Genomic DNA, 10,251 nt, shown 5'->3' with positions numbered 1-10,251 from the left:
GATAATGGAGCCCCGTGCTATAAAACCAAGCAGAACTGGGTAGGCGGACTGCAGCCAGAAGTGCGTATCTGCATTTGCGGATGTACCCATGCTCAAAATGTGAACTGCATTTTTCTTTGTGTGTGTATGTGGGGGGGGGGGGGTTAACAGTGAGCAGTCTGGGATATGCGAACTTTCAGGGACATGACCCCGCTGTCTGTTCACCTGGCTGCATGTTCTCAGTTAAATCAGGGGGATTTTTTAGAAGACAAGGACCACGTGTGTGAGTGGAGTGAACCCCCTCCCCCGCCTCCCATTACTTAATTAATTAGCTAAATAAATATATATCTGGGGATTCGAAGTGGCTTGCAGCCTTGCTTTTCTCCCCTCCTCCATTCCTCACAGGGGTTCAATTGTATTCAATTCATTTCTACCCTACTGCTCTCCCCAATGGGGACTGGAAGCGGCTTACATAGAAACATAGAGCCGGAAGGGACCTCCAAGGTCATCTAGTCCAACCCCCCGAACAATGCAGGAATTCCACAACTACCTTCCCTCCCCACTCTCCCAGCAGGCCTGTATCTATGGTGGGGCTATTCGGGGCTCGCCCCCCTTTCTTAAAGGACCCCCCCAGTGACCCATGCTCTGTGCTAACCAGGGTCAGCCGTGGTTAGTACTTAGATGGAAAACCACCAAGGAAGCCCTGGGTTCCTATGCAGAGGCAGGCAATGGCAAACCACCTCTATTCATCTCTTAAGAACATAAGAACAGAAGAGACGCCAATGTTGGATCAGGCCAAAGCACTCCAGCACTCTGTGTCACACAGTGGCCAGAAATACCAGGTGCCATCAGGAGGTCCACCAGTGGGGCCAGGACATTAGAAGCCCTCCCACTGTTGACCCCCCCCCCCCCACCAAGAAGACAGAGCATCACTTGCGCCAGAGCCCCTATCTATACCTTGTGGCTAATAGCCACTGATGGACCTCTGCTCCATATGCTTATCTAATTCCCTCTTGAAGCAGTCCATGCCTGTAGCCGCCACCACTTCCTGTGGCAGTGAATTCCATGTGTTAATCACTCTTTGGGTGAAGAAGTACTTCCTTTTATCCGTTCTAACCCGACCGCTCAGCAATTTCATGGAGTGCCCACGAGAGATTTATATTGTGAGAAAGGGAGAAAAGTACCTCTTTCTCTACCTGCTCTTTCCCATGCATAATCCTATAAACCTCGATCATGAGACCTCTTGCTTTGAAAGCCAGCTGTGACTTGAAGAAGAAGAAGAAGAAGGAGAGATTGGATTTATACCCTGCCCTTCACTCAGAGCGGCTTACAAACTCCTTTCCCTTCCCCTCCCCACAACAGACGCCCTGTGAGGTAGGTGGGGCCGAGAGAGCTCTTTTGAGGACTGCTCTTGAGAGAACAGCTCTGACAGAACTATGGCTTGCCCAAGGTCATCCAGCCAGGTGCAAGTGGAGGAGTGGGGAATCAAACCCGGTTCTCCCGGATTAGAGTCCAGACACTTAAATACTACACCAAACTGACTTGCTGGCGCTTTCCCACCAATGCAAGTGGATGTTGGCTAAATGTCCCCTTCCCTTCTTTTCTCACTACTTCCCAGGTTCCCTTCAATGCCCCCAGTGGGGTTCTTCTTGCGCACGGAATAAGCCCCCTCGCTTCTGTGTGTGCGCTCGCATTGTCAGATAGCGACAGGACCCGAACTCGTTGCAGAGACAGACCTGCTCTCACTGCAAACGTCACGCAGAACTGGAACAGGCTGCTCTGAGAAAGAGACAGACTCTCCCTATTGGGGGGTGGCGGTAGTTTAAAAACAGTTTGGGTGGGGAGGATTTTTGGTACAAGACGGCCCTGGAGATCCACCATGTCCCTTCCTACCCTCTCATTTTAAAGGACACTGGTGGAATTAATTCTACCCTTCTCATTCGTTCCTGCCTTCCGGCTCTTGTTTCCCAAGCCCTTTTGGGAATCCTCTGCCAAGGCTTGCCGTAGCTTTAACATATTGCCATCTGCCCTGGCAAGCAATGTACCACCTTTCCTTTGCCGAAGCAGCCCTTTGGGTTGGGACGGCAACCCCAGGGAGGAGCGGAACCAAGAGAGGCCGGTTTGGTAGCAACATTCAAAGTGACTCCTGAGACCAGAAGGTAAATTTTGCAGGATTAGACCAGTGGTCCAGCTAGTCCAGTTTCCCACAATGGCCAATGAGATTTCTTGAAAGGTCCAGATAGAAGGGTCACAAAGACCAACCCCTTTGTTACCCACTCAGCACCAAGTAAGGTAAAGGTTTCCCTTGCTCGAAAGCCAGTCGAATCCGACTCTAGGGGTGCGGTGCTCATTGTTTCCAAGCCGAAGAGCCAGCGCTGTCCAAAGACTTCTCTGTGGTCATGTGGCCGGCATGACTAGACGCCGAGGTGCACGGAATGCTGTTACCTTCCCACCAAAGTGGTACCTATTTATCCACTTGCAATTTCTTGCTTTCGAACGGCTAGGTTGGCAGGAGCTGGGGCCAGAGACGGGCGCTCACTCTGTCACGCGGCACTCGGGTCTCGAACTGCCGAACAACCAACCTTCTGTCCTGCAGCTCAGCGTCTTAACCACTCGAGCCACCGCAGCCCCCAGCACCAAGTACTGAATGTATTAAGTTGCCTTTGAGACTGTTGGCCTATCAGGATCGGTCTTGTCTACTCTGACGGGCTGCTGTGTGGGTCTTTCCCATCTCCTTCTGCCTGGAGATACAAGGGACTGAACCTGGGACCTTCTGCATGCTAAGCAGATGCAAAGCAGATCCTCACGTCAAAAACTATCTAAAATTGTGTTTGTTTCTCAGTTACTGTATAGATTGTCACTTCTATACTGTTAGACATGAAGTACTATCCACTCATGCAGTTTACAGTTTGTTTGTGTTAACTGTTATATTTTCAAAAAAATATAAATAAAGTCTTTTTTAAAAAAAGGATGTGGGCAGAATGGAGCGGGTGCAGAGGAGAGCGACGAGGATGATTGGGGGCCTGGAGACCAAGCCCTGTGAGGAAAGGCTGAGGGACTTGGGAATGTTCAGTCTGGAGAAGAGGAGGTCGAGGGGGGACAGGATGGCTCTCTTGAAGTCTTTGAAGGGCTGTCACTCGGAGGAGGAGGCAGGGTGGGAAGGTACCGACTGGCTCTTAGGAAAAACTAATATACAGGAAAAATGGTTCAACAGTGGAATCGGCTGCCTAGGGAGGTGGTGAGCCCCCCTCCTTCATTGGCAGTCTTGAAGCAGTGGCCGGACAGACACTTGTCAGGGATGCTCTGGGCTGATCCTGCATTGAGCAGGGGGCTGGACTAGATGGCCTCTATGACCCCTCCCAACTCTGTGATTCTTCGATTCTGTCACTGAGCTATGGAACCTCCTTTAAGATAAACCATCTGATATGGAGTCAGACCTTTTGGTCTGTCAAGGTCTGTATTGTCTAATTCGACGGGCAGCATCTCTCCAGGGTCTCGGGCAGAGGTCTTTCACATCACCTACCCCCTGATCATTTCAACTGCTGATGCCGAGGATTGAACCTGGGACCTTCTGCGTGCCAAGCAGAGCCTCTGCCACTGAGCCATGGTCCTATCTTGTATTCAGAAGCCTCTGAACGTGGAGGTTCTCCGTAGCTCTTAACGCTGGTGGACAGTCTTCCATGAATGTGTCTAATCCCCCTTTGAAGCCACTCCTACTAGCGGCCCCCATGACACCTTGAGGCGGTGAGTTCCACAGGCGAGTTGTGCGCCGTGCAAAGAAGTGCTGTTGTCTTTTGTTTCGACTTGCCTAGAAAGCCTTTGGCTGAGTTCCAGTTAGTCGTTTCAGGGCAAGCCATCGGCAGGTGCTACGGTTGTCAGCGCTGTGTACCCTAATAAATTAGAGACGACGCAACCGTCCGTCATTGTCACGGGACAAAACAAACACCATCGGCCACCAGAGAATGAAATGTGGCAGCCGTGGGTCCCACTGAATCCTAAAGGTGATGATGCCTCCTTGTTATTTGACACAGCGGTTGTAACCTTCCAAAGGTAGAATGAGATCACAGAGAAATGCCTTGCTGGATCGGTCAAAGGTCTTCTGCGTCAAGTGTTTTCTTTCCAAAGCGCCAGCAGGCCACTCGGGTCTCCGTGAACCAGGGAGTAAAAGACGCAACCGACTCCCGAGTGTTTTGCAGCACCATAAATTCCAGCAATTTTTTGGGAAGCGTAAGCCTTGCTGGATCCAAAACCTCTTTGTCAAAGCAGGGGATGAAAATGACTTCTAATTTTTGCTCCCCAACCCTGCATCTAGTACTGACAGTTTTCCCTCTAAGCTGAGTGAGTGTGAGCTAGCTCACAGTTTTTTAGCCTCCAGCTCACAGATTTTTGTCTTCGCTCAGGAAAGATGGCTCCAGAGCGGTGTTCCCTCTAAGCTGAGTTAGTGTGAGCTAGCTCACAGGTTTTTAGCCTCCGGCTCACACATTTTTGTCTTAGCTCAGGAAGGAGGGCTCCAGAGCAAACTAGTTTATGCAGCAGCCAAATCGCTCGCTCACAAGTTTAATGCCTGTAGCTCACAAATTAGAATTTTGGCTCACAAGACTCCACAGCTTAGAGGGAGCATTGCTCCAGAGCAAACTAATTTCTGCAGCAGCCAAATCGCTCGCTCACAACTTTAACGCCAGTAGCTCACAGAGTAGAATTTTTGCTCACAAGACTCCACAGCTTAGAGGGAGCATTGGTCAGAAGTATACTTTCGCCGAACACGGAGCTTTCGTAGTAAGTCCTACTCTGAAAACTGTTGAGACAACCTGCACAAGAGAACGTTAGGACTACGGGTTCCTTCTCTTCAAAATGAATCTGGTCTCCTTTGTGGTTTGTCCTTTGATCTCTCTTTCCCCACCCCCCATCACGTCAAGTGACGACTGCTTAATGGCAACCCCACAGCGTTCTTGAGGCAAGGGATGTTCAGAGGTGGGTTTGCCATCACCTGCCTCTGCGCAGCGACCCTGGACGTCCTTGATGGTCTCCCATCCAGAGGTCATTTCGGGGGGGATCGCGGGGGATCGCAGTTCCCCCGGGTGAGGTACGGGGGGCGGGGCACATGATGAAGCCCCGCCCCCCGCTTCCGGCCGCCCCGCTTCCGGCCCTCATTCAGCCAGGAGGAGGCAGGAGAAGAGGGAGGGTAAGTTGCTTCCTCCCTGCCTCTCCCCACCCCTGCCTGCCTGGGGCCAGGGAGGGCCTTCGCGGGGCTTCCTCGCACTCCCGCCGGCCTTGCAGGTCCACCGCCAGGCCCCTCATGGGGCTTGGCAGTGGAGCTGCAAGGCCGGCGGCGACGGCCGGGACTGTTGGGGGCGGGGTGTGTGGCCTTATGACACACGTCCGGTGATGTCAGGGGGTGTGGCCTTATGACACACTTCCGGTGATGTCAGGGGGGGTGGCCTTATGACACACTTCCGGTGATGTCAGGGGGTGTGGCATATTCTAATGAGTTATGCTAATGAGTTCCCCTAGCTCTTTTTCTACGAAACGACCCCTGCTCCCGTCCAAATACTGACCCGGGCTGACCCTGCTTAGGTTCCCAGATCTGACGAGATTGCGCTAGCCTGGGCTATCCCGGTCGAAGATTTCTCATCGGCTAACTCTCATCGGCTGCGACTTGACTGTGCTTTACACACGCGGAACTCTGAAGGCTGAAGCATGGTTTTGTTCACGCACGTCAGTTGTGGCTTGATGCATGCGCGAATGCAACCTCCATCCATCACGTTGGACAAATTTGCCTGGGCAAAAGCTTGTAACTCCACATGTGCAAACCAGCCTTTCTTCCATCTATTTCTCTGGTGGTGAGCATTCATGTGCAAACCATCCTCCAGCATCACGTGCAACAACTTCCTTGTTGACTACTTTTCACAGTTTTCCAGTATTTGTTTTCACTGCCCACCTCTTTGGGATTAGCACAAGCTCTCTCTGGGACAGCGCTTGTGATTTCCCAGCAGCGGTGGCTGGTTATTGAGGGACAATCTCTGCCATAAAGGATGTACAGCTATCCTTCCGGTCTCAACCGCCTGTTTTACGTATCTAAGTACTGTCAAGTCACAACTGACTTACGGCGACCCCAGCAAGGGGCTTTTGAGGCAAGTGAGAAGCAGAGGTGGCCGACCGTCGCCTTCCTCTGCGGAGCCTTCTTTGGTGGTCTCCCATCTGAGTACCGACCCCGCTTAGGTTCCAAAACTTGACGAAATCCGGCTATAGCCGCTGCCTTCCAGAGTTCCCTCTAAGCTGAGTTAGTGTGAGCTAGCTCACAGTTTTTGAGCCTCTAGCTCACACATTGTCGTCTCATCTCAGGAAGGAGGGCTCCAGAGCAAACTAATTTATGCAGCAGCCAAATTGCTCGCTCAGAACGTTAATGCCAGTAACTCACAAAGTAGAATTTTTGCTCACGAGACTCCACAGCTTAGAGGGAGCATTGGCGGGAACCCCATTAGGTTTTTAAGTCAAGAGATGAACAGAGGTGGTTGGCTGTTGCCTTCCTCTGCGGAGCCTTCCTTGGTGGTCTCCCATCTGGGTACTGACCCCGTTTAGCTTCCGAAATCTGACAAGAGGCAGGCTATAACATGCTTCCTTCCCTCCCATGCCTGTTTTATTTCAGGACACAGCTGATTAATAGCGGCTCTGGGATAACTGTTGCTTGGTTTTTTAATTTTTAATTATTTTTGTAATTTTATGAGCTCAGTGCCTTGCAGGTTTTTTTTCAGCTTGCTTTATCTTACAACAGCCTGAGAATTAGGTCAGTGTTACACCCATTTTGCAGAGGGCAAAATGAGGCTGGGAAGCCGCTGAGCCGTGTCAGTTCTCCAGTTACACGCCAGCGCGGCAAGACCCCCCCTGGCAATAAACACTGCCCTTCCTCTGCTGTGCGTAGTGCCCTCAGCTTTTCTTATGGCGGGAGACAGTGTGGTGTAGTGGTTAGAGCATCACACTAGGATCTGGAAGACCCAGCTTTGAATTCCCACTCTGTTACAGAAGACATGATTGAGGTTTACAAGATTATGCATGGGATAGAGCAGGTAGAGAAAGAAGGGCTGATTTCGCACTAGAGCTGCCTCGATGTCGCTTCCTCAAAAAACAGGATCACGAAACTGCGGGGGAAATCGGGCGAAGCTGCAAGTCAAAATGCAGCCCCGCAGCTTCGGGTGTGAAATTGACTGAGAGTATCAGGGCAAACGGCAGCGCAACATCGAGGCAGCTCTAGTGCAAAATCAGCCAAGGACTTTTCTCCCTTTCTCACAAGGCAAGGACTCGTGGGCACTCTATGAAATTGCTGAGCAGTCGGGTTAGAACGGATAAAAGGAAGTACTTGTTCACCCAAAGAGGGATTAACACATGGAATTCACTGCCACAGGAGGTGGTGGCGGCTACAAATATGGACGGCTTCAAGAGGGAACTGGATAAACATCTGGAGCAGAGGTCCATCAGTGGCTATTAACCACCAGGTATAGATAGGAACTCTCAGTCTGGGGCAAGGGATGCTCTGTATTCTTGGTGCTTGGGGGGGGGGGGCAACAGTGTGATGGGGCTTCTGGTGTCCTGGCCCCACTGGTGGACCTCCTGATGACACCTGGTATTTCTGGCCCCTGTGTGACACAGAGTGCTGGACTGGATGGGCCATTGGCCTGATCCAACATTGGCCTCTCTTATGTTGTTAATATGGAGCAGAGGTCAATCAGTGGCTATTAGCCACAAGGTCTAGATAGGAACTCTCGGTCTGGGACAAGGGATGCTCTGTCTTCTTGGTGCTGGGGGGGAACAGTGGGAGGGCTTCTAGTGTCCTGATCCCACTGCTGGACCTCCTGAAGGCCCCTGGTACTTTTGGCCACCATGTGACACAGAGTGCTGGACTGGATGGGCCTTTGGCCTGATACAGCACTTGGCTTCTCTCTTCCGTTCTTATGTCTGTTCTTAAGCTCATTGGGTGACCTCGGGCCAGACCCCCCCTCAGCCTAGCTTACCTCACAGGGCTGTTGTGAGGATAAAATGGAGGCGCGGAGAAGGATGCGGGCCACTTTGGAAAGGGAGGTGGGCAGTGTTCCCTCTAAGCTGAGTTAGTGTGAGCCAGCTCACAGTCTTTTAGCCTCCGGCTCACACATCTTTGTCTTAGCCCAGGAAGGATGGCCTCCAGAGCAAACTAATCTATTGCAGCAGCCAAATCGCCCGCTCCCAACTTTAATGCCGGTAGCTCACAAATTAGAATTTTTGCTCACAAGACCCCACAGCTTAGAGGGAGCATTGGAGGTAGGGGATGAATGAAGTCAATAAATAGATAACTGTATAGTTTGGCCCAGGTTGGGGTAAAAGCCGTTTGAGGGTGCTGATTTCCAGTTTGGGAGGAGGTCCAAACAGCCGTTCTTTCCCCCTGCCACAAATCACAGCCGCAGTGGCCGCCGTACTGATAAAAGAGATCTGCCGGTGGTTAGAATATCAAAGCAGGGTTATGAATACCCAGGACCCAATCCCCACTGAGCCTCAAACCTCAGTGGGAGACCTTCAGCTCGTTTCTCTCAACCTTACCCACCTCACAGGGTTGGTGTGACGATTAAATAGGGGGAACTGAGGGCCTGAACTCTTTAGAGGAAAGGCTGGAGGGGAAATGTGATGGATAAATTAAAATGTTGCTTCATGGGATCATGCGGCAGGACTTAATGAGTAACTCTAAATTGAGTATATCAAGAGAGGTCTTCTTGTTCCAGGTAACCTCGAGTAGAACTGGAGAGTAGAAAGGCCTTGCCTAAATTTCAGAAGAAGAGATTGGATTTATACCCCCGTCCTTCACTACCCAAAGTATCAGAGCTGCTTACAAACTCCTTTCCCTTCCCCTCCCCACAACAGACACCCTGTGAGGTAGGTGGGGCTGAGAGAGCTCTGACAGAAACTGCTCTTGAGAGAACAGCTCTGAGAGAACTTGTGCCTGACCCAAGGTCGCACCAGCCGCTGCATGTGGAGGAGTGGGGGAATCAAACCCTGGTCTTCCAGATTAGAGTCCATGCACTTAACCACGACACCAAAAGGCCTTAATTCCAGCTCCTGTTTAATCCACAACCCAATTTCCCAAGCTTTGGCCAAGAAGAGTTTTAATTCAGTCCCCTTGAGCAGGAGGGGGGGGGTCTATTTTTACGGGTTGTTATCACCTTGGTGGGTACGCGACCGGCAGTAGAAAGACGCAGACTGTTGCATACCGCCCCGGGGTGATAACAGCATCACCGAGCATGTGAAGAGTGCCTCCGTTGCTGAGCGACCACTGATCGTCCCCACTCACCTGGAATGAGGGAGTGGCGTTTCCAGGTTGGAGGGTGCCACTTTCGTACTAGACTCAACCCCCCCTCCCCCTTGGAACATTAAAAATTAAACAACACACAGAATGGCGGCAGGGAAACAGGGAGAAATCTATGCAAAAAGGCTTTCCGGGCCAGGCGGTAACTTGGCCGGTGTTGGATCCGCGCAGATACAAAAACTTCAAAGTAGCACAAGCCCCTGGCATTTACCGGAATGGGTTCTTTCTTTCCATCTCTTCTCCTGTGCGAGTACAGGCAATGGCCCTGGCACCTTCAAAAGAAGGAAGCTAAGATCTCAGGCAAGGAATTCAGGCAAGAGGTGATTCACTCACATGCCACCCATCGCTTTAAGTCGGTCATCGTTCAAACCAAATCCTACTCCCCCCCCCCCCACATTTTTAGGAGCTTGGATGGGCGCCTGGGCTCTTATCATTCAACCAGAGGGGGATCGGCATCAACTCCCAGCTGGCGTTCCCGCTAAGTTGAGTGAGTGTGAGCCAGCTCACCGTTTTTTAGCCTCCGGCTCACACGTTTTTGCCTTAGCTCAGGAAGGAGGGCTCCGGAGCAGACTTAATTTATGCAGCAGCAAAATCGCTCGCTCACACCTTTAATGCCAGCAGCTCACAAAGCAGAATTTTTGCTCACAAGACTCCACAGCTTAGAGGGAGCATTGCTTGCAAGCAGTGTTCCGTCTAAGCTGAGTCAGTGTGAGCTAGCTCACAGTTTTTTTAGCCTCCGGCTCACACGTTTTTGTCTCAGCTCAGGAAGGATGGCTCCGGAGCAAACTTAATTTATGTGGCAGCCAAATCGCTCGCTCACAACGTTAATGCTATAAGAACATAACAACATAAGAGACGCCAATGTTGGATCAGGCCAATGGCCCATCCAGTCCAACTCTCTGTGTCACACAGTGGCCAGAAATACCAGGTGCCATCAGGAGGTCCAG

The 10,251-nt window shown here is 51.4% G+C and overlaps 2 protein-coding genes across 2 annotated transcripts in view; one reads left to right on the top strand and one right to left on the bottom strand.

Annotated features, from left to right (window-relative positions):
- The window catches only part of SLC5A10 (solute carrier family 5 (sodium/sugar cotransporter), member 10), a 162,911-nt gene that overhangs the window by 102,920 nt on the left and 49,740 nt on the right, over window positions 1-10,251 (top strand). The window lies entirely within an intron of this gene.
- Window positions 1-10,251, bottom strand: part of FAM83G (family with sequence similarity 83 member G) — a 52,177-nt gene that overhangs the window by 40,902 nt on the left and 1,024 nt on the right. The window lies entirely within an intron of this gene.

The sequence above is a fragment of the Gekko japonicus genome, unplaced genomic scaffold, assembly GCF_001447785.1.
Source record: "Gekko japonicus isolate JY-2015 unplaced genomic scaffold, Gekko_japonicus_V1.1 scaffold103, whole genome shotgun sequence".
Lineage (NCBI taxonomy): Eukaryota > Metazoa > Chordata > Lepidosauria > Squamata > Gekkonidae > Gekko > Gekko japonicus.
Note: the sequence above shows the minus strand (reverse complement) of the source record. Positions and strands in the feature narration are given on the sequence as shown.